The sequence below is a fragment of the Mobula hypostoma genome, chromosome 10 (assembly GCF_963921235.1).
Source record: "Mobula hypostoma chromosome 10, sMobHyp1.1, whole genome shotgun sequence".
NCBI classification, from domain to species: Eukaryota; Metazoa; Chordata; class Chondrichthyes; order Myliobatiformes; family Myliobatidae; genus Mobula; species Mobula hypostoma.
This window is the reverse complement of record NC_086106.1, coordinates 39,936,072-39,960,485: the sequence shown is the minus strand read 5'-3', so window position 1 is coordinate 39,960,485 and position 24,414 is coordinate 39,936,072.

Below are 24,414 nucleotides of genomic sequence, written 5' to 3'. Positions count from 1 at the left end.
CTGGAATCAACCTGCTGAACCTCCTCTGCACTGCCTCCTAAGCCAGTATATCCTTCCTCAAGTATGGAGACCAGAAATACACACGGTACTCCAGGTGCAGCCTCACCAGTACCCTGTAGAGTCGCAGCATGACCTCCCTGCTCTTGAATTCAATCCCTCTAGCAATGAAGGCCAACATTCCGTTTGTCTTCTTAATGATCTATTGTACCTGCAAGCCAACTTTTTGTGATTCATGAACAAGCACTCCCAAATCCTTCTGCACAACAGCATGCTGCAATCTTTCATCATTTAAATAATAATCTGCTCTTCTCTTATTCCTTCCAAAGTGCATGATCTCACATTTACTAACGTTGTATTCCATCTGCCAGACCATGGCCCACTCACTTAACCTACCTATATCCGTCTGCAGACTCTCCGCATCCTCTGTACAATTTGCTTTTCCACTCAGTTTAGTGTCATCAGCAAATTCTGCTACACTACACTCAGTTCCCTCTTCCAAATCATCAATGTAAATAGTAAACAGCTGTGGGCTCAGCACCGACCCCTGCAGCACCCCACTCACCACTGACTGCCAACCAGAGAAACACCCATTTATACCAACTCTCTGCCTTCTATTGGTTAACCAATCAGCCATCCATGCCAATACACTTCCTCCAACTCCATGCATCCGTATCTCTTGTGCGGCACCTTATCGAACGCCTTCTGGAAATCCGATTTCCAGATTTCAAAGAGAGCCAATCTGGGATCTCATTGAAATCTATCAAATGCTAAAAGGCCAAGAAAGAATGGATGTGGAGAACATGTTTCCTGCAGTGGAAGAGTCTAGGACTACAGGGCATGACCTCAGATTAAGGGGACATCCATTTAGAATGAAGATAAAGAGCAATTTCTTTAGCCAGAAGGTTGTGAATCTGTGGAATTCGTTGCCACAGGCGGCTGTGGAGGGCAGGTCACTGGGTGTATTTAAGGTGGAGGGAGATATGTTCTTGATTAGTCAGAATGTGGAAAGTTACAGGGAGAAGTTAGGTGAATGGGCTTGAGAGGGAAAATGGATAAGCCATGATGAAATGGTGGAGCAGACTCAATGGTCTTCATCCCCCTTCCTCACACACTTGGCTTCACCTATCACTTTCCTCTTGTATTCCTTCCCCTTCCCCACCTTCTTATTCTGGCTCTTCCCTCTTCCTTTCCAGTCCTGATTGGGGGTCTTGGCCTGAAACGTCAAACATTTTGTTCCTCTCCATGGATGCCGCCTGACCTGCGTTCCTCCAGCATTTTGTGTGTATTGCTCTGGATTTCCAGCATCTCCAGAATTTCTTGAGTCACTTGCTGTTATTCCTTGATTGATATCACCCTCAGTCACTGAACACTAGTTACTGCCACACTCCGACACTAATAACTGATCACTGCTTTACTTGGCACCATTTACCTGGTCACTGGACACCAGTCGCCATTGTCCTGCCCTCTTGTCTCAGTCAATTGTTACTGGTCAGTGGTCAGTGATTGACATATCACTGCCACCAATCCAGGAGCTCTCCTTTCCCTTTGTGTAGAGACCCCTCCCCCAGTGCAGACCCAACCCAATGTGCTGTGGACCCTCTGTCCACTTCTCCCCATCTGCATGTTAACCTTCCATGCATCTACCTCAGTAATATTAGTTTTATTTGCAACATGTACATCAAAATATCGAAACATACAGTGAAATATGTCATTTGCATCAACGACCAACAGTCTGAGGGTGTGCGGGAGGCAGATGGCATGAGTCTCCAAGCTTCTGGTGCCCACAACTCACCAACCCTGCCCTGAATGTGGGAGAAAACAGAGCCACACTGTCACGGGTAGAATGTATGGACTGCTTACAGAGAGTGGTATAATTGAATTCAGGCCGCTGGAGCTGTAAAGTCTGATGATCTGGCACTTTGTCGTTCACCTACACAGCACTGTTTTGTTAGCTGTTACGTGTTATTCTGCATTGTTATTACTTTCCCTTGTTCTACCTCAGTGCTCTGGGTAATGACCCGATTTGTGTGAACAGTATACAAGACAAGCTGTTCACCGGATCTCGGTGCACGCAACAAAAATAAACCAATACAATATCAAGAATAAGCAGCCTGCTTTTCATTCCTGTCAAACTCAGACCCTGGGACCCCTCAGCTCCACTGTGACTGTTCTTTCTGTCCATCTCAGGCTCCATAACAACTGACGAGGAGGCGTACAGGAGCGAGATGATCAGCAGGTTGAGTGGTGACGCAACAACAACCTTGTACAACATCAGTTAGCTCAAGCAATTTATTGTGGATTTCATGAGGCCACCAATCCTCATCGAGGGATCAGAAGTGGAAAGGATGAGCAGTTTCAACTTCCTGGGTGAAGAGGTGATACCATCTCTGAAAATCTATTCTGCGGCCAACATATTGATGCAATTACAAAGAAAGCTCAACAGCAGATACACTTCATTAGGAGTTTGAGGAGACCTGGTAAATCACCACAGACTACAGAGGTACCGTGGAGAGCATTCTAACTGGCTGCATTACTGTCTGGTATGGGGGGGGGATCGAAAGAAGCTGCAGAAAGTTGTAAACTCAGTCAGTCCATCTTTGGCTCTGGCCTCCCCAGCATCCTGGACATCTTCAAAAGGCAGTGCCTCAAAAAGGTGGCTCCATCATGAAGGACCCCCATCACCAAGGACATGCCTTCTTCTCATCGAGGAGGAGGTCCAGGAGCGTGAAGACACCACTTCCCCTCCACCATCAGATTTCTGAATGGACAGTGAACCCATGAACATTTCCTCAGTATTTTTACCTCACTTTTTGTACTAATTTAATTTAATTTAATATATAATATATACACTTCTTGTTGCAATTTATGGTATTTTGATTATTTGGTATTGCAATGTACCACTGCCTGAAAAACAACAAGTTTCATGACATATGCTGGTGAATTTAAACCTGACCCTGAATCTGATGGACCAGCATCCACCATCCTATCATCAGCCAACTAAAACAAGCTCAGGATGTTTTGTCTGTAGTTCTAAAAATTCCACTTTGCTTATTCATCAGCCTGGGCTCTGACCCTAAAATGGTACATGAAATTTCTGAATCAACAGGAGAATCTTCTGGAAAGTGATAGTAACGAGGTCGCTGGTCAATGAAGTGACAACAAGGGCTTGACACAGAGAGATTTGCTCCTTCGAGCGTTTGGCTCCTGCCTAACCAGGCTCAGACACTTCTTGCTTCCCTGCCCTCGGTGACCTCTGAGTCAGGCCTTCATTCATCCTCTGACCTTCGTTCTCCTGCCCCTGACTCAAGTGCAGCATAAAGGGCAACAACTCCTGAATCAGATAAACATACATCCTTAGGCCGGCCCCCAAACCAGACCTTACACACGTCCTCAAGACGGTCCCCTAAACCAGGCCTTACACACATTCTGAAGTTGGTTCACCTAAACCAGGCCTCACACATATCCCCAGGCCTGACCCTGAAACTACATCTTACACAAATCCTCAGGCTGGCTCCCCTGAACCAGGCCCATTCTCAGAGAGAAGAACTCCTCTCTTCGACTCCAGCCCCCGGACTTCACTCAGCCTTATGACCAATGTCTCCTGCCTCAAAGAGGCCTAGATTTTTGCACGGTTCCGGGACCTGAATTCAGACCGCTGACCACCTCAGTGCCTCCCTGACCTGAGATCGGGCCGTCTCACACACACACACCTGCCTCCTGGGTCTGGAAGTGGTCAACTCCCAGGGAGACTTTGAGTGACATGACTCTAGCAAGAGGTGGTTGGGAGTGGTGCAGATGGGTGAGATGGGAAGTTCAGCTAGTTTTTGCTCTGCTCTGTAGCACCCTGATACCTGGCCACTGAGCCATCAGCAGCTGTCACTCCTGTTGCATCTGGAGATAACATGGTCCAGAAGGTTCTTCAGAAGTGAAGAATGAAGCACAAATCTCGTGGTTACAACCATTTGATTAGATGTTGAAAACAAAGAAATAATAGGCAAGCAGTATGAACAAATAACCCAAGGGAAGGCAACTAACTCTAACTATAACACATACAAATTGCTGGTGGAACACAACAGGTCAGACAGCATCAATAGAAATGAGTAAACAGTTGACGTTTTGGCCAAGAGCTTACTTCGGGACTCTAACTCATGGTCTCGCTCTGTAATGAAAACTAGACAGATAAGGGAATTTTCTATAATATCAGCCTGCAAGACAACAACGACAGATTTGATAGATGACATGGCCATGACACAGACTCACAGACAAAGAACCTGCAGAAATGTAGAACCAGTTATACTACAAATCACTGAAAATCCACTGGTTTACAGACAAACTGGTGATTATACAAACATGTCAGCAAGATTCTGCAGATGCTGGAAATCCAGGACAACACACACAAAATGCTGGAGGAACTCAGCAGGTTAGGCAGCAGCTATTGGAATGAATAAACAGTCAATGTTTTGGGCCAGGACCCTTCAGCAAGACTGATGAAGAAAGAAAGTTAAACTATGAGAAAAATAACCTAAAGCACCGCTGTTCAATGAGTTGCTTGGTAGCGTGTACCTAGTGATCCGTGACCATGTATTGCAGTAACTGACTGAGAGTGGTGGTGACTAATGAACTGGTGACTGCTGACCAGTAACTAAGGATGCTGGTAACTGTGTGTTCCAGTCACCATTGACCGGTGATCAGTCACTGACGTGGTAGTGGCTGTTGTCCTGGTCTGCAACTCTCAACAAAGTTCAAAGTTGAACATATTACATTTATTAACAGAATACGTACATGTCACCACATACAACCCTGAGATTCTTTTTTTCTGTGGGTATAATCAACAAATCTATAGAAAGTAACTATAAATAGGATTTGTAAACTGTAAACATCAGGAACTGTAAACAAACTGTGCAGATACAAATAAGAAATAAATAACAAACATGGAATAACAAGATTGCAGAGTCCATAAATGAGTGTAGTTATCCCCTTTTGTTCAGTAGTCTGATGGTTGTGGGGGTAGTAACTGTTCTTGAACCTGGTGGTGTGAGTCCTGAGGTACTTGTATCTTCTACCTGATGGCAGCAGCGAGGAACGAGCATGGCCTGGGTGGTGAGGATCTTTGATGATGGATGCTACTTTCCTACAGCAATGTTTCATGTAAATGCACCCAATGGTTGGGAGGGTTTTACCTGTGATGTACTGGGCCGAATTCATTGCTCTTTGTAGGATTTTCCACTCAAAGGCATTGGTGTTCCTGCACCAGGCTGTAATGCAGCCAGTCAGCACACTTTCCACCACACATCTATAGACGTTTGCCAAGGTTTTTGATGACGTCGAATCTCCGCAAACTCCTGGGGAAGAAGAAGCTTCCTTCGCATTCATATTTATATGAAGGGTGATTGGGGACTAGTTGGTGGTTGGATATATTGGATAGCTTGGTGTCTGTGAGTATCATCAGGTGATGGGGAGAAGCCCAGAGTTAGAACATAGAACACTAAACAGTATACGATAGGAAAAGGCCCTTGGCCCACAATATTAAGCCGAACCAATTAAACGTCTAGGCAAACTCATCCCTTTTGCCTACACAATATCCAAATCCTTTTATTCTCTGCACATTCTTGTGCCTGTCTATGAGCCTCGTAACTGCCTCAATTGCTTCTGACTCCACCATCATCCCCAGCAGTCCATTTCAGACATCCACTTCTCAGTGTGTGCAAACTTGCCCCACACATCTCCTTTCAACCTTTCCCCTCTCACTTTCAAAATATGCCTTTTGGTACTAGACAATTTCAATCCTAAGAAACAGAAACTGGCTATCTGTAGAACAACGCACACTGTCTGTGTATGCCTTTCAGTGTCCTGTGTAAGCCCCACTCTGATCTGACTTTCCCAAGTTGAAATCCATTTGCTGTTCCTCAGCCCGTCTCCATAACTGATCAAACTCACTTTACCATTCATTGTAACTTGCTTCACTAACCTGAAAATCCCTTAAATTTACACTATCAGCAAACTTGCTAATTGTGTTGCCTATCCAAATTATTTACAGAAATAATTAATAATATAGGTCCCAACACTGACGCCCAGGCAATGCGAATAGTCACAAGCTTCCAGGGAATTGACCTTCAACCATCACTCTCTGCTTCCTATCATTGAGAGCTAATTCTGAATCTTCCTCACTAGATTCTCTTGAATCCACGTGACCTAACCTTCCAGACCAGCCTGCTATCCAGGACCTTGGTAAGGCCTTTGACAAGTCCCACACGGCATGTTACTCTGGAAGTCTAGGCTGCATTGGGTTCAAGGGGGTCCAGCAAGATGGATTCAAAATTGGCCTGATGATAGGAAATCTACTGCCCTACCTTCATCTAACCCCTTATCTACCTCTTTGGAAAACTCCAGAAGATTAATCAGAAATAACATTTATTATTGAAGAACATATACATCACTGTACCCTACCCCGAGATGGAATTTCTTGTGGGCATTCATAGAAAATAGAAGGAAACACAATAGAATCGATGAAGAACCATACACAACAATGAGCTCTACAACCAGTGCGGAAAAGGCATCAATGAAAACAGAAATCAGCACTTCACACAAACACATGCTACTGCTATACACCACTAAACCTAAATGAGAGCACAACCCCGAAAAATGAAGACATTATCACTACAGAACAAAAAATTAACCAATGGAAGAGCATGACCCTCCATGGAAAACATTTCCAAGATCTGAGCAGACCAGATGTTGGCAAGGAAGCATCGAACACCTGGATCCAAGTTGGATACCTTGTTCCGGAAACAGAAGGGTTCCTTGTGGCAATACAGCACTAGGTGGTTAACACAAAAAAGTTACCAAAAATACAGAATAAAAGACCAACAGAGTCAGGATGATAAATGTAGAAAATGCTGAGAAAAACGGAAACATCCAATACATCACAGGATCCTGTAGCAGTTTAACACAATCTGATCACAATCAAATGGCAAAAATCATTTATCAAAATCTTGCTTTAAAAAACAAACTCATAAATGAAATCACATCTTACTAAAAATACAAGCCTGATCCAGTTTTAGAATCAGAATACCACAAATTATATTGTGACCAATCAGTTATTACAGACAGGACAATCCATAATAACCATCTGGATATAATAATACAGGATAAACAAGCAAGAACAACTGATTTAATTGATATAACCATTCCAAACACAGATAACATACAGAAATCAACAAGTGAAAAACACCAGAAATATGCTGAATTAAGAGAGGAAATTAAAAGACTTTGGAACATGAACAAGGTATACATTGTCCTGATAGTAATATAGTCATAGTCATAGTTATACTTTATTGATCCCGGGGGAAATTGGTTTTCGTTACGATTGTACCATAAATAATAAATAGTAATAGAAATAGTAATAGTAATAGTCATAGAAATAATAAATAGTAATAGAATAGTAATAGAAAATAGTAATAAATAGTTAGATAGTAATATGTAAATTATGCCAGTAGATTATGAAATAAATCCAGGACCAGCCTATCAGCTCATGTTGTCTGACCCTCCAAGGGAGGAGTTGTAAAGTTTGATGGCCACAGGCAGGAATAACTTCCTATGACACTCTGTGTTGCATCTCGGTGGAATGAACCTCTGGCTGAATGTACTCCTGTGCCCAACCAGTACATTATGTAGTGGATGGGAGACATTGACCAAGATGGCATGCAATTTAGACAGCATCCTCTTTTCAGACACCACCATCGGAGAGTCCAGTTCCATCCCCACAATATCACTGGCCTTATGAATGAGTTTGTTGATTCTGCTAGTGTCTGCTACCCTCAGCCTGCTGCCCCAGCACACAACAGCAAACATGATCGCACTGGCCACCACAGACTTGTAGAACATCCTCAGCATCGTTTGGCAGATGTTAAAGGACCTCAGTCTCCTCAGGAAATACAGACGGCTCTGACCCTTCTTGTAGACAGCCTCAGTGTTCTTAGGCCAGTCCAGTTTATTGTCAATTCGTATCCTCAGGTATTTGTAATCCTCCACCATGTCCACACTGACCCCCTGGATGGAAACAGGGGTCACTGGTACCTTAGCTCTCCTCAGGTCTACCACCAGCTCCTTGGTCTTTTTCACATTAAGCTGCAGATAATTCTGCTCACACCATGTGACAAAGTTTCCTACCGTAGCCCTGTACTCAGCCTCATCTCCCTTGCTGATGCATCCAACTATGGCAGAGTCATCTGAAAACTTCTGAAGATGACAAGACTCTGTGCAGTAGTTGAAGTCCAAGGTGTAAATGGTGAAGAGAAAGGGAGACAAGACTGTCCCCTGTGGAGCCCCAGTGCTGCTGATCACTCTGTCGGACACACAGTGTTGCAAGCACACGTACTGTGGTCTGCCAGTCAGGTAATCAAGAATCCATGATACCAGGGAAGCATCCACCTGCATCGTTGTCAGTTTCTCCCCCAGCAGAGCAGGGCGGATGGTGTTGAACGCACTGGAGAAGTCAAAAAACATGACCCTCACAGTGCTCGCTGGCTTGTCCAGGTGGGCGTAGACACGGTTCAGCAGGTAGACGATGGCATCCTCAACTCCTAGTCGTTATCTACCCTGGTATCATCTCAAAGGCACTACACAATAGCATTAAACAATGAGGGCTACACAGTAATATTTATTTAAATCTCCAGAAAGCCACAATACTAAAAACCACTAGAACAGTCCGAAAGTTCCTAGCAATTGAGGAATGAGTGTACTTGGCTATGCCTGTACCTCAGGTTTTACCTCAGCAATCAATAAATATCGAGAACATAAGTTCAGATCCTTAAAAGTTGTGAAATCAGTGTTAGAGTGAGTGCGGTTATCCCTACTGGTTCAAGAGCCTAGTGTTTGAGGGGTAATAACTTCCTGAACCTAGTGGTGTGTGACCTGAGGCTCCTTTGTGCCCTTCCTGATGGCAATAGTGAAAAGAGAGCATGGCCTGGATGGTGGGGGTCCTTGATGATGGATGCTGCTTTCCTGAGACAGCACTCTCTGCAAATATACTCAGTGGTGGAGAGGATTTTACCCATAATGGACTGGGCTGTATCCACCACTTTTTGTAGTGTTTTCCATTGAAGGGCACTGGTGTTTCCATACCAAGCTGTGACACAACCAGTCAACATATGCTCCATCACACATCGATAGAAGCTGTCGAAGTTTTAGATGACATGCCAAATCTTTGCAGACATCTAAGAGAGTAGAGGTGCTGCCGTGCCTTCTTTGTAATGGCGATGACATACTGGATCCAGGACACATCCCCTGAAATTATAATGTTGAGCACTTTAAAGGTGCTGACCCTCTCAATTTCTGATTCCTTTGATGAAGCCTGGCTCATGGACTCTGGTTCATTCCTTCTCCTGAAGTCAATAATCTTGGTCTTGGTCTTGCCGATATTGAGAGGGAGGTTTTTGATGAGGCACACTCAACCAAATTTTTAATCTCCCTCCTGTAAATCTCCCTCCCTTCCTCCCTTCGTTTCAGCCAACATCAGCAAACTTAAGTATGTCATTGGAACTGTATATAGCCTCATATTCATAAGTAGAAAGTGGGTAGAGCAGGGGCCTAAGCAAACAGTCTTGTGGTGCGCCTATGCACACGGAGATTGTGGAGGAGATGTTTTTGCCAATCTGAACTGACTGGGGTCTGCAAGTGAGGAAATCCAGGATCCAGTTACACCAGCAGGTATTGAGACCAAGGCCTTGAAGCCTATTGATTAGTATTAAGGGGATGATAGTGTTGAATACTGAGTTGTTGTCAATGAAGACCATCCTGATGTATGAATCTTTGTTGTCCAGATATCCCAGGGTTGAATGAACAAATTGAAATAGGTCCAAGGTGTTGGTCAGGAAAGAGTTGATGTGTTTCATCACCAGCCTCTAATCACTTCATCACGGTGGATGTAAGTGCTACTGGACAGTAGGTACGGAGGCAGGTTACTATATTCATCTGCTGAAATGAGAATTTAAAAAATGTAAAGAATTTAAAGATACCAATAAACCCACCAGCCAGATGAATAGCATAATCTGGGCCGGATGTTTTCTGTAGGTTCACCCTCCTGAAGGATGCTCTCGTGTTGGCCTCAGAGACTGAAGTCACAGGGTTGTCGGGGACTTTGGGAGTTTGTAAAGGTGCCTCCATGTTTTGATGGAAGCACAGAAGACATTGAGCTGATCTGGGAGTGAAACCTTGTTGGTGCATACAGTAAGTCACTTGGTTTCACCTTGTAGGAGGTGATAGCATTTAAGTTTGGTCTGGAATTACCACTTCGCATGGGAGATGGCTTTCTGGAGGTCATATCTGGAGCTCTTGCATTTTACTTGGTCGCCAGACCTGAGTGCCACTGATCTGGCCTTCAGCAGATTGAAGATCTCTTGGTTCATCCAGGGCTTCTGGTTGGAGAAATTTCTGAATGATATTCTGGGGACACACTCCTCTACGACTGTCTTTATAAAGTCCCTGCCAACTATGATGTATCTGTTCAGATCCTCTGATGGGTCCTTGAACATAGATCAGTCCACTGACACAGAACAATCCTGTAGCTGCACCTCTGCCTCGCACTACCACCTCTTCATTGTCCTCATGTCTGGAGCCTTGCTCTTTAGCCTCTGCCTGTATGAAGATAGGAAGAGTACAGTCAGATGATCAGATTTCACAAAATGTGGTCTAGGATCAAATTGTAGGCATTCATTATCATAGTGTAACAGTGGTTGAGAGTATTGGGACCCCTGGTGCTGCAGATTATATGCTGATGATTTCCTCAAACAAGCCTGACTGAAGTCCCTAACAATCATTTGAGAGGCATCAGGGTAGGCTGTTTCTAGTTTGATTATCACGGTACTCAGTACCTGGAGTGTTTGCTTAACAGCGACTGTTTACTCATAAACTGTGATCAGGATCACAGAGAACTCTCTTGGTAAGTAGAACAGATGGCACTTAATTAGATATTTCAGGTCTAAGGGACAAGAGAGCAACAAGACCACTTTGTCATGAAGCACAGACCCCCACCACTTGTCTTCCATTGATGAATATAAAAAGAGGGTCTCCACAATTTCTTCCCTGGCCTTTCATAATGTCTGGGATACATTTAGTCAGGTTCTGGTGATTTGCCCACCCTAATGTACTTCAAGGCTGCAAATGCATCCTTCCATATTAATGATCCAAAACCTCTCTAGATATTGCCCTCATTTCTATGGCATTAATGATATTCTCCTTAGTAAACTCTGAGGAGAAACAGACATTAAATATCTTGGCCCTTTTCTGTACCTCCACACATAGATGGTCTTTTGGAGGATTAAGTTTATCTTTCATCACCCATTTACTTTAGTTTATTAATACAAACTGAAGAATCTCCTGAAAGTATCTTTAACCCAGCTTGATAAATCTATCTCATACCCTCATTATTCGCTCCTAATTTACCTTGCAAATCTGGTCTTGTATTTTATATTCATCAATTGATTTATTCGTACTCAGCTACCTAAACACAATGTACACTTCTTTTTCTTGACCAGAACCTCGATATCTCTCAGCAGCCAGGATTCCCTGAACTTGGTATGTCTACCCTTCACCCTAACAAGACCATGTTGCCCCCGGACTCTTGATTTGATGTTTTTAAAAGTCTCCCACTTGTCAATTGCTTAAAATGTGTCAGAAAGAACTCAGCTAATGTCTACAAAGTAGACTCTGCTTCAGTCAGGACTTTAATCTGTGAACCTGCATAATGGTAACACCAATGCACTGGAATATAAGGGATACAGAAAGTGTTGGACTCAGTGTGTTCTATTACAGATACAGGTCTCCCCCCCCCCCCCCCCAGTGAAGACATCCAGAAGAGGAGATGTCTCAGTAAGGTGGCCTCCCACTGACCAGGCTATGCCTCTTTTTGATGCCATCAGGCAAGAGGTACAGGGGCCTGAAGACCCACACCTTGATATTCGAGAACAGCTTCTTCCTCACTGCCATCATGTCCTTGAACCAACCTGTCCAAACATTACATCAGACTATGTTTCTTTTTCTCTCCCTACCTGCACTAACATCATGGTGTTTATTTTAGGGTTCAAAGTTCGAAGTAGGTTTATTATTGAAGTATATATACGTCACCATAGAAAACGGATGGGTGTAATGAATAGTTGATGGCCACCACGTTCTCAGTGGACCGAATGGCCTGTTTGGTTTCCATGACGCTGTCACACTTAGTACATAGATTGAGTGAGTGGACAAGGCAAACACGGTGAGCTGGAGAAGGTCAATCACATTCGTCATGAGGAAGGTTAATAACAAGAGGAGCATTTGATGGCTTGTTCAAGTTTAGAAAAATGAGTTTAAATGAAAAAAGTTTAGAAAAGTGTATCAAATATTGAAAGGCTTAGATAGAGTGAATGTGGAGAGGATGTATCCTGTAGTGGAGACATCAAGGACCAGAGGGCACAACCTTTAGAACAGAGATGAGGAGGAATTTCTTTAGCTCGAGGGCAGTATATCTTTGGATGGCTGTGGAGGCTAAGTTGGGTATATTTAAAACAGAGGTCAATAGGTTCTTGATTAGCAATGATATCAAAAGTTATGTGGAGAAGGCAGGGAAATGGTGTTGTAATGGTTAATGTATCAGTCATGATGGAATGGCGGAATAGATTCGATGGGCCAAATGCCCTAATTCTACTCCCATGTCTTAAGGTCTGAAGTTTGTAACTGTGGAGGAGCCCAGTGATTGAACTGTTTGCTGCCCAGATACAGAGAAAGCAATCAGAAGGGCCCCTTCACTCTCCCTATCATTGGGCCTGTGCCACAGTGTGTGTCTCCAGTCATCTGTGAATTGAATTGAATTGACTTTATTACTTACATCCTTCATATACATGAGGAGTAAAAATCTTTAAGTTACGTCTCCATCTAAACATGCAATGTGCAATTATAGTAATTTATAATGAATATTATGTACAACAGGATAGTCAATATAACATTGAAATACAATTGTATCAGCATGAATTAATCAGTCTGATGGCCTGGTGGAAGAAGCTGTCCTGGAGCCTGTTGGTCCTGGCTTTAATGCTGCGGTACCGTTTCCCAGATGGTAGCAGCTGGAACAGTTTGTGGTTGGAGTGACTCGGGTCCCCAATGATCCTTCGGGTCCTTTTTTCACACCCGTCTCTGTAAATGTCCTGAATAGTGGGAGTTCGCATCTACAGATGCACTGGGCTGTCCGCAGAATACTGCAATTGAGGGAGGTACAGTTCCCATAGCAGGCAATGATGCAGCCAGTCAGGATGCTCTCAATTGTGCCCCTGTAGAAAGTTCTTAGGATTTGGGGGCCCATAACAAACTTCCTCAACCATCTGCTATGGGTGGCGATACAGTCATGGGTATACAGGGAGTAAAGGAGGGGAGCTTAGGACACAGCCCTGAGGGGCACCTGTGTTGAGGGTCAGAGGGGCAGAGCTGAGGGAGCCCACTCTTACCACCTGCCAGTGATCTGACAGGAAGTCCAGGATCCAGCTACACAAGGCAGGGTGAAGGCCGAGGTCTCTGAGCTTCTTGTCGAGCCTGAATGGAACTATGGTGTTGAATGCTGAACTGTAGTCCAAGAACAGCATTCTCACATGAACATCCTTCTTCTCTAGGTGTATAGAGATGGTGTGTAGAGCTGTGGCTATTGCGTCGTCTGTCGATTGGTTGCCTTGGGAGGTGAATTGTAGGGGGTCCGGGTCTTGTGTGGGTGGTAGCATGCTGGAGATGTAATCGTTGACCAGCCTATCAAAGCATTTGCTTATTATTGAGGTAAGTGCAACAGGACGCCAGTCATTCAGACATGTTACTCTACACTGGGAGAGGGAGAGATTAAAAATGTCTGTAAAAACAGCTGCCAGTTGTGTCGCGCACATCCTGAGTACTGAAGTAACGTGACGTGTCTTGTGTGGCGTGTGTTGCAATGGCCGGGCAGAACAGGTGACCTTGGACTTTGTTGTGTCTATGAACTACCTGATATTGATTCTAATGACAAGTTCCAGCACTATGTATCTGTGGGCAGCTCAATGACAGGTGCATGAAAGAGACCTTTGCCTTGCTATGTGAGTGAGAGTGTGTGTGAGTGTGTGTGTTAAAGGATACAGTATATTCATGTGTATGTCTTCATGTATATATTTGTGTGTGTATAAGTGTATGTGTTTGCACACCATAGGAATGAGTTGATTGTGTGTGTGTGTGTGTGTGTGTGTGTGTGCGTTTGCATAAGAGAATGTGTGTATTTGTACAGTATGTCTCTAAATGTGTGAATTTAGGTATGTGTATTTGAGCTTGCAAATGATTATTCGTGTTTGTGTGATTTTCTATTAATATACATATGTATTTCTGTATGCAGGTTAAATATGTCTGTATAGAACATAGAAACATAGAAAACCTACAGCACAATACAGGCCCTTCGGCCCACAAAGCTGTGCTGAACATGTCCTTACCTTAGAAATTACCTAGTCTTACCCATAGCCCTCTATTTTTCTAAGCTCCATGTATCCATCCAGGAGTCTCTTAAAAGACCCTATTGTTTCCACCTCCACCACTGTTGTCCACCAATGCCTCTCATCACCTTACACACCTCTATCAGGTCACCTCTCATTCTCTGTCGCTCCAAGGAGAAAAGGCTGAGTTCACTCAACCTGTTCTCATAAGGCATGCTCCCCAATCCAGGCAACATCCTTGTAAATCTCCTCTGCACCCTTTCTATCGTTTCCACAATCCCCTCTACCCTACACCCTCCACAACCTTCCACCCTCCACATCCCTTGATCTTCACCCTCGCCATACAGCATCCACCCTCCATACCCCTCGACCCTCCGCCTTCACCCTACACTCACCACCCTCAAACCTCCACCTTCCACCCTCCACCCTCACCCTACACCCTCTGCTCTCCACATCCCTTAACCCTCCATCCTCCCCACCACTCTCCTCTCTATACCCCCTCACCTCTCTATCTCTCCACACAGTCTCCTCCTTCCCCCTTCCACTGCCCCACCCCTTGCTGGTAACTTTGGACAGTATGTGCCAGTGCTGATAGCGCCAGCCCCCTCCTCACCCACTCTGGCTGCAGAGCTGGGCAGCACACTGTACGTCTTTCAGTGGCAACATGAAGGTATCTGGCATCGATTCTCTCAGCACCAGCCCCTCTGGACAAACAAATTCCCAGCTTCAAAGTAAATTTACTATCAAAGCACATATATCTCACTAAAAATACAACTCTGAGATTCATTTACTTGTGGGCATTCACAGAGGAAGAGTAGAATGAATGAAAGACTGCTCTCAACAGGATGGACAAACAACCAGTGGGCAAAATACAGCAAACTGTGCAAATACAAAAGGAAAATAATAATAAATAAACATTAAATATCAAGAATATGAGATGAATAGTCCTTGAAAGTGAGTCCATAATTTGTGGGAGCAGTTTAGTGATGGAGAGAGTGAAATTATCCCCTTTCGTTCAAGAGACTGATGGTTGAAGGGTAATAACTCTTCCTGAACCTGGTGGTGTGGGTCTTGAGGCTCCTGTACCTTCTTCCCAATGGCAGCAGCGAGAAGAGAGTTTGGCCTAGCAGGTGGGCATCCTTGGTGATGGATTTAAAGACGCAAACATGAGGAAATCTGCAGATGCTGGAAATTCAAGCACCACACACAAAATGCTGGTGGAACGCAGCAGGCCAGGCAGCAGCTATAGGAAGAGGTACAATCGACGGGGTCTTGGCCCGAAACGTCGACTGTACCTCTTCCTATAGATGCTGCCTGGCCTTCTGCGTTCCACCAGCATTTTGTGTGTGTTGCTTGGTGTTGGATGTTGCTTTACTGCCACCAGGAGCAGGAAATTTGGGGACCTGCCACAGATGGTGGGTTTAATCCTCAGCTGACCTTTGGGTTTGGTGAATACATGAGGGGGAGAGGTAACTCTGCAAGGACAGGAAAGCAGCTTCTCAGTGATTGAGCCACATGATGAGTGATGATCTGACAGCATTTTACAGAATGCCGTGGATCCGACATGTAAACTTTTAGGAAATGGAACTCATTACGTTTGATATTTGGAAATGTATTTCAACATGTATTCGGTGTATGGGAGATTTATTGCTGTTTTGTTCTAGCTTGAAGTCTGTGTGACTCAGCCTTTTGTTAACAGACACAGAACTTCCTCGAAACAACCTTTCGCTGTGGGTGTGCAAGCCTGGGCCGGGGAGGGGGCAGAAAAGACAGATTGCATGTGTCAGAAATATTCACACACTCACACACACACATAGGTATATATACACATACTGTACACACAAACACACAAATGGACAGGCATGCACACACAAAGGGGCACACTCGCACACACACAAATGGACAGGCAGACACACAGACACACAGACACACTCACATGTATACACACACACACAATTTCTCTCAAATACAAATGCACACACAAATTCACACAATAACAAGCACACACATAAATAAGCATGAGCACATGTATAAATACACAGACATAAAATATAGTTGTCCATACACAAAAAATTTGAATCGGAATCTAAAACTTATTGAATACCAACAAATTTGCACACACAATTTAAAAACATTGCATTTCATTTGTGATTTGGGATCCTGACGTCCCCGAAAAACTCAACACCTACTGCCTGTCCTTTAATTCCCTTGAGATGGTGGGGCTGAGCTGCCTCCCTGACCTGCTGTTGTCCTTTGGTGAATGTGCTTTCACTGCGCTGTCAGGGAGGGAGTCCCAGCTTTCAAACCCTATGACGGTGAAACCCCAGCAATATATTTCCAAGCTGGGATGATATGGAGCTGGGAGGGGAACAGGCAGGTGACCTATTGCCTTTGTTATCATTGAGGGTTCGGGGTGGTGCTGCTGTGTAGCCCAGGCAAGCAACTGCACTTAATTTTGTAGATGATGCACACTATGACCATGGATAGCATTTTGTGTGTGTTGCTCTGGATTTCCAGCAACTGCAGGATCCCTTCTGTTTATGATTCGTGACAGAGTTCACGGTTATGGGGCTGGACAGGGTCTTTGGTATTGGTATTGGTTTATTGTTGTCACAGGTACTGAGGTCCAGTGAAAAACTTGCACTGTTCATACATATCAGATCATTACACATTGCACAAAGGCAGAACAAGGGGAAACAGTAACAATTTATTATTATTTCTTTTCTTTCTTGCATATTGTTGTCTTTTGCACACTGGTTGTCTGTCCTGTTGGTGCAGACTTTCATTGATTCTATTATGGTTATTGGATTTATTAAGTATGCTGCAGGAAAATGAACCTCATGTGTATATGGTGACATGTATGTACTTTGCAGAATGAGTGTAAAAGCTACAGAGAAAGTGCAGTACAGGTAAATAAAAAAGAGCAAGATCATAACAAGGTAGACTGTGTCCGTCTTATTGTACAAGAGGTTCATTCAAGATGTAACTAGTAGAGTGGATAGGGGAGAACCAGTGGATGTGGTATATTTGGATTTTCAAAAGGCTTTTGACAAGGTCCCACACAGGAGATTAGTGTGCAAACTTAAAGCACACGGTATTGGGGGTATGGTATTGATGTGGGTGGAGAATTGGTTGGCAGACAGGAAGCAAAGAGTGGGAATAAACGGGACCTTTTCAGAATGGCAGGCAGTGACTAGTGGAGTACTGCAAGGCTCAGTGCTGGGACCCCAGTTGTTTACAGTATATATTAATGACTTAGATGAGGGAATTAAATGCAGCATCTCCAAGTTTGAGGATAACACAAAGCTGGGCAGCAGTGTTAGCTGTGAGGAGGATGCTAAGAGGATGCAGGGTGACTTGGATAGGTTAGGTGAGTGGGCAACTTCATGGCAGATGCAATTTAACGTGGATAGATGTGAGGTTATCCACTTTGGTGGCAAAAACAGGAAAACAGATTATTATCTGAATGGTGGCCGATTAGGAAAAGGGGAGGTGCAACGAGACCTGGGTGTCATTATACACCAGTCATTGAAAGTGGGCATGCAGGTACAGCAGGCGGTGAAAAAGGCGAATGGTATGCTGGCATTCATAGCAAGAGATTCGAGTACAGGAGCAGGGAGGTACTACTGCAGTTGTACAAGGCCTTGGTGAGACCACACCTGGAGTATTGTGTGCAGTTTTGGTCCCCTAATCTGAGGAAAGACATTCTTGCCATAGAGGGAGTACAAAGAAGGTTCACCAGATTGATTCCTGGGATGGCAGGACTTTCATATGATGAAAGACTGGATCGACTAGACTTATACTCGTTGGAATTTCGAAGATTGAGGGGGGATCTTATTGAAATGTATAAAATCCTAAAGGGATTGGACAGGCTAGATGCAGGAAGATTGTTCCCAATGTTGGGGAAGTCCAGAATGAGGGGTCACAGTTTGAGGATAAAGGGGAAGCCTTTTAGGACTGAGATTAGGAAAAACTTCTTCACACAGAGAGTGGTGAATCTGTGGAATTCTCTGCCACAGGAAACAGTTGAGGCCAGTTCACTGGCGATACTTAAGAGGGAGTTAGATATGGCCCTTGTGGCTAAAGGGATCGGGGGTATGGAGAGAAGGCAGGTACAGGGTTCTGAGTTGGATGATCAGCCATGATCATACTGAATGGCGGTGCAGGCTCGAAGGGCTGAATGGCCCACTCCTGCACCTATTTTCTATGTTTCTAAGAATCTGATGACCGTGGGATAGAAGCTGTCCTTGAGTCTGCTGGTACAGGCTTTCAGGCGTTTGTATCTTCTGCTCGATGAAGAAAGAAGAGGTAGGGCTTTTGATCAAGTCGGCAGCTTTACTGAGGCAGCAAGAAGTGTAGACAAGAGTCCATAGTGGGGAAGCTGGTTCCTGTGGTGTGCTGTGCTGTGTCCACAACTCTCTGCAGGTTCATGGGAGTTGACAGATTCCTGCTTAATTTCTTTAGCCGCCTGAGGAAGTTGAAGGGTTGATGAGATTTCTTGGCTGTGAACAATTATTGTCAGATTAATAGGGAAACTTTTTATTGTTCTTGTTGAATTACATGCTTCAACAAGTTAACCAAGATTAGAAGCCCAATCTCCAAGCATGTACAAGCATGGTCAGTCCATGGTCTCTTCTTCTGCCACAATGAGGCCATACTCAGATTGGAGAAACCACAGCTCATATTGTCTGTGTGGCCTCCAACCTGATGGCATGAACATCAATTTTTCTAACTTCTGGTTATTTCTCCCCCTCCCTCTTCCCCCTTTTTCCATTCCACAGTCTGGCTCCCCTCTTACCCCTTTGCTTCTCCTTACATGCCCATGACCTCCTTCTAGTTTCTTCCATTGTCCACTGTCCGCTCCTGTCAGATTCCTTCTTCTTCAGCCCTTTACTTCATCTCCCCCTCCACACACACTCCCCCATCCCCACACTCTCCCCCTCCCCACATACACTCTCCCCCTCACCACACACTCTCCCACCTCCCCACTCACTCCCCCCTCACCACACACTCTTCCCCCTCCCCACACACACCCCATCCCCACACTCTACCCCTCCCCACATACACTCTCCCCTCTCCACACACTCTCCCCTCCTCACACTCTCTCCCCCTCACCACACACTCTCCCCCCTCACCACACACTCTCCCCCCTCCGCACACACTCTCCCCTCCCCACACACACTCCCCCTCCCCACACTCTCTCCTCCTCACCACACACTCTCCCCCCTCCCCACACACGCCCCCATCCCCACACACACTCCCCCATCCCCACACACACTCTCCCCCTCACCACAGACTCTCCCCTCCCCACACTCTTTCCCCCTCACCACAGACTCTCCCCCCTCCCCACACACACTCTCCCCCTCACCAAACACTCTCCCCCTCACCACACACTCTCTCCCTCCCCACACACACTCTCTCTTCACCACACACTCTCCCACCCCACACAAACTCCCACCTCCCCACACAATCTCCCACCTCCCCACTCACTCCCCCCTCACCACACACTCTTCCCCCTCCCCACACACACTCCCCCATCCCCACACACTCTCCCCCTCACCACACACACTCTCCCCCTCACCACACACTCTCCCCTCCCCACACTCACTCCCCCCTCACCACACACTCTTCCCCCTCCCCACACACTCTCCCTCTTCCCACACACACACTCCCCCTCCCCACACTCTCTCCCCCTCACCACACACTCTCCCCCTCCCCACACACTCCCCCATCCCCAGACACACTCCCCCATCCCCACACACACTCTCCCCCTCCCCACACACTCTCCCACCTCCCCACTCACTCCCCCCTCACCACACACTCTTCCCCCTCCCCACACACTCTCCCCTCCACACACACTCCCCCATCCCCACACACTCTCCCCCTCCCCACACACACTCTCCCCCTCACCACACACTCTCCCCCTCCCCACACTCTCTCCCCCCTCACCACACTCTCTCCCCCCTCACCACACACTCTCCCCCCTCCGCACACACTCTCCCCTCCCCACACACACACTCCCCCTCCCCACACTCTCTCCCCCTCACCACACACTCTCCCCCCTCCCCACACACTCCCCGATCCCCACACACACTCCCCCATCCCCACACACACTCTCCCCCTCCCCACACACTCTCCCCTCCCCACACTCTCTCCCCCTCAACACACACTCTCCCCCCTCACCACACACTCTCCCCCCTCCGGACACACTCTCCCCTCTCCACACACACACTCCCCCTCCCCACACTCTCTCCCCCTCACCACGCACTCTCCCCCCTCCCCACACACTCCCCCATCCCCACACACACTCCCCATCCCCACACACACTCCCCCCTCACCACACACTCTCCCCCTCACCACACACTCTCCCCTCCCTACACTCTCTCCCCCTCACCACACACTCTCCCCTCCCCACACTCTCTCCCCCCTCACCACACACTCCCCCTCCGCACACACTCTCTCCTCCCCACACACTCCCCCATCCCCACACACACTCTCCCCCTCACCACACACTCTCCCCCTCCCCACACACTCTCCCCTCCCCACACTCTTCCCCCCACCACAGACTCTCCCCCCTCCCGACACACACTCTCCCCTCACCACACACTCTCCCCCTCCCCACACACTCTCCCCTCCCCACACTCTTCCCCCCTCACCACAGACTCTCCCCCCTCCCCACACACACTCTCCCCTCACCACACACTCTTTCCCCTCCCCACACACTCTTTCCCCTCCCCACACACTCTCCCCTCCGCACACACTCCCCCATCCCCACACACTCTCCCCCTCCCCACACACACTCTCCCCTCCCCACACTCTCTCCCCTCTCACCACACACTCTCTCCCCTCACCACACTCTCCCCCCTCCCCACACACTCCCCCATCCCCACACACACTCTCTCCCTCACCACACACTCTCCCCCCTCCGCACACAGTTTCCCCTCCCCACACTCTTTCCCCCCTCACCACAGACTCTCTCCCCTCACCACAGACTCTCCCCCCTCACCACACACTCTCCCCCCTCCGCACACACTCTCCCCTCCCCACACACACACTCTCCCTCCCCACACTCTCCCCCCTCCCCACACTCTCTCCCCCTCACCACACACTCTCCCCCCTCCCCACACACTCCCCCATCCCCACACACACTCCGCCATCCCCACACACACTCTCCCCCTCCCCCCACACTCTCCCCCCTCCCCACACTCTCTCCCCCTCACCACACACTCTCCCCCCTCCCCACACACTCCCCCATCCCCAGACACACTCCCCCATCCCCACACACACTCTCCCCCTCCCCACACACTCTCCCACCTCCCCACTCACTCCCCCCTCACCACACACTCTTCCCCCTCCCCACACACTCTCCCCTCCACACACACTCCCCCATCCCCACACACTCTCCCCCTCCCCACACACACTCTCCCCCTCACCACACACTCTCCCCCTCCCCACACTCTCTCCCCCCTCACCACACTCTCTCCCCCCTCACCACACACTCTCCCCCCTCCGCACACACTCTCCCCTCCCCACACACACACTCCCCCTCCCCACACTCTCTCCCCCTCACCACACACTCTCCCCCCTCCCCACACACTCTCCCCTCCCCACACACACACTCTCCCTCCCCACACTCTCCCCCTCCCCACACACTCCCCCATCCCCACACACACACTCCCCCATCCCCACACACACTCTCCCCCTCACCACACACTCTCCCCCTCCCCACACACACTCTCCCCTCACCACACACTCTCCCCCTCCTCACACACTCTCCCCTCCCCACACACACTCCCCCATCCCCACACACTCTCCCCCTCCCCACACACACTCTCCCCTCACCAGACACTCTCCCCCTCCTCACACACTCTCCCCTCCCCACACACACTCCCCCATCCCCACACACTCTCCCCCTCCCCACACACACTCCCCTCCCCACACAAACTCTCCCCTCTCCACACACTCTCACCTCACCACAGACTCTCCCCCTCCCCACACACACCCCCCTCACCAAACACTCTCCCCCCTCCGCACACACTCTCCCCTCCCCACACACACACTCCCCCTCCCCACACTCTCTCCCCCTCACCACACACTCTCCCCCCTCCCCACACACTCCCCCATCCCCACACACACTCCCCCATCCCCACACACACTCTCCCCCTCACCACAGACTCTCCCCTCCCCACACTCTTTCCCCCCTCACCACAGACTCTCCCCCTCCCCACACACACTCTCCCCCTCACCACACACTCTCCCCCTCACCACACACTCTCTCCCTCCCCACACACACTCTCTCTTCACCACACGCTCTCCCACCCCACACAATCTCCCACCTCCCCACACTCTCCCACCTCCCCACTCACTCCCCCCTCACCACACACTCTTCCCCCTCCCCACACACTCTCCCCTCCACACACACTCCCCCATCCCCACACACTCTCCCCCTCACCACACACACTCCCCCATCCCCACTCTCCCCCTCCCCACACACACTCTCCCTTCACCACACACTCTCCCACCCTACACACTCTCCCACCTCCCCACTCACTCCCCCCTCCCCACACACTCTCCTCCTCCCCACACACACTCTCCCCTCACCACACACACTCTCCCCCTCACCACACACTCTCCCCTCCCCACACTCACTCCCCCTTCACCACACACTCTTCCCCCTCCCCACACACTCTCCCCTCACCACACACTCTTCCCCCTCCCCACACACTCTCCCCTCCGCACACACTCCCCCATCCCCACACACTCCCCCATCCCCACTCTCCCCCTCCCCACACACACTCTCCCTTCACCACACACTCTCCCACCCCACACACTCTCCCACCTCCCCACTCACTCCCCCCTCCCCACACACTCTCCTCCTCCCCACACACACTCTCCCCTCACCACACACACTCTCCCCCTCACCACACACTCTCCCCTCCCCCCACTCACTCCCCCTTCACCACACACTCTTCCCCCTCCCCACACTCTCTCCCCCTCACCACACACTCTCTCCCTCCCCACACACTCCCCCATCCCCAGACACACTCCCCCATCCCCACACACACTCTCCCCCTCCCTACACACTCTCCCACCTCCCCACTCACTCCCCCCTCACCACACACTCTTCCCCCTCCCCACACACTCTCCCCTCCACACACACTCCCCCATCCCCACACACTCTCCCCCTCCCCACACACACTCTCCCCCTCACCACACACTCTCCCCCTCCCCACACTCTCTCCCCCCTCACCACACTCTCTCCCCCCTCACCACACACTCTCCCCCATCCGCACACACTGTCCCCTCCCCACACACACACTCCCCCTCCCCACACTCTCTCCCCCTCACCACACACTCTCCCCCCTCCCCACACACTCCCCCATCCCCACACACACTCCCCCATCCCCACACACACTCTCCCCCTCACCACACACTCTCCCCCCTCCCCACACACTCTCCCCTCCCCACACTCTCTCCCCCTCACCACACACTCTTCCCTCCCCACACTCTCTCCCCCCTCACCACACACTCTCCCCTCCCCACACTCACTCCCCCTTCACCACACACTCTTCCCCCTCCCCACACTCTCTCCCCCTCACCACACACTCTCTCCCTCCCCACACACTCCCCCATCCCCAGACACACTCCCCCATCCCCACACACACTCTCCCCCTCCCCACACACTCTCCCACCTCCCCACTCACTCCCCCCTCACCACACACTCTTCCCCCTCCCCACACACTCTCCCCTCCACACACACTCCCCCATCCCCACACACTCTCCCCCTCCCCACACACACTCTCCCCCTCACCACACACTCTCCCCTCCCCACACTCTCTCCCCTCCCCACACACACACTCCCCCTCCCCACACTCTCTCCCCCTCACCACACACTCTCCCCCCTCCCCACACACTCCCCCATCCCCACACACACTCCCCCATCCCC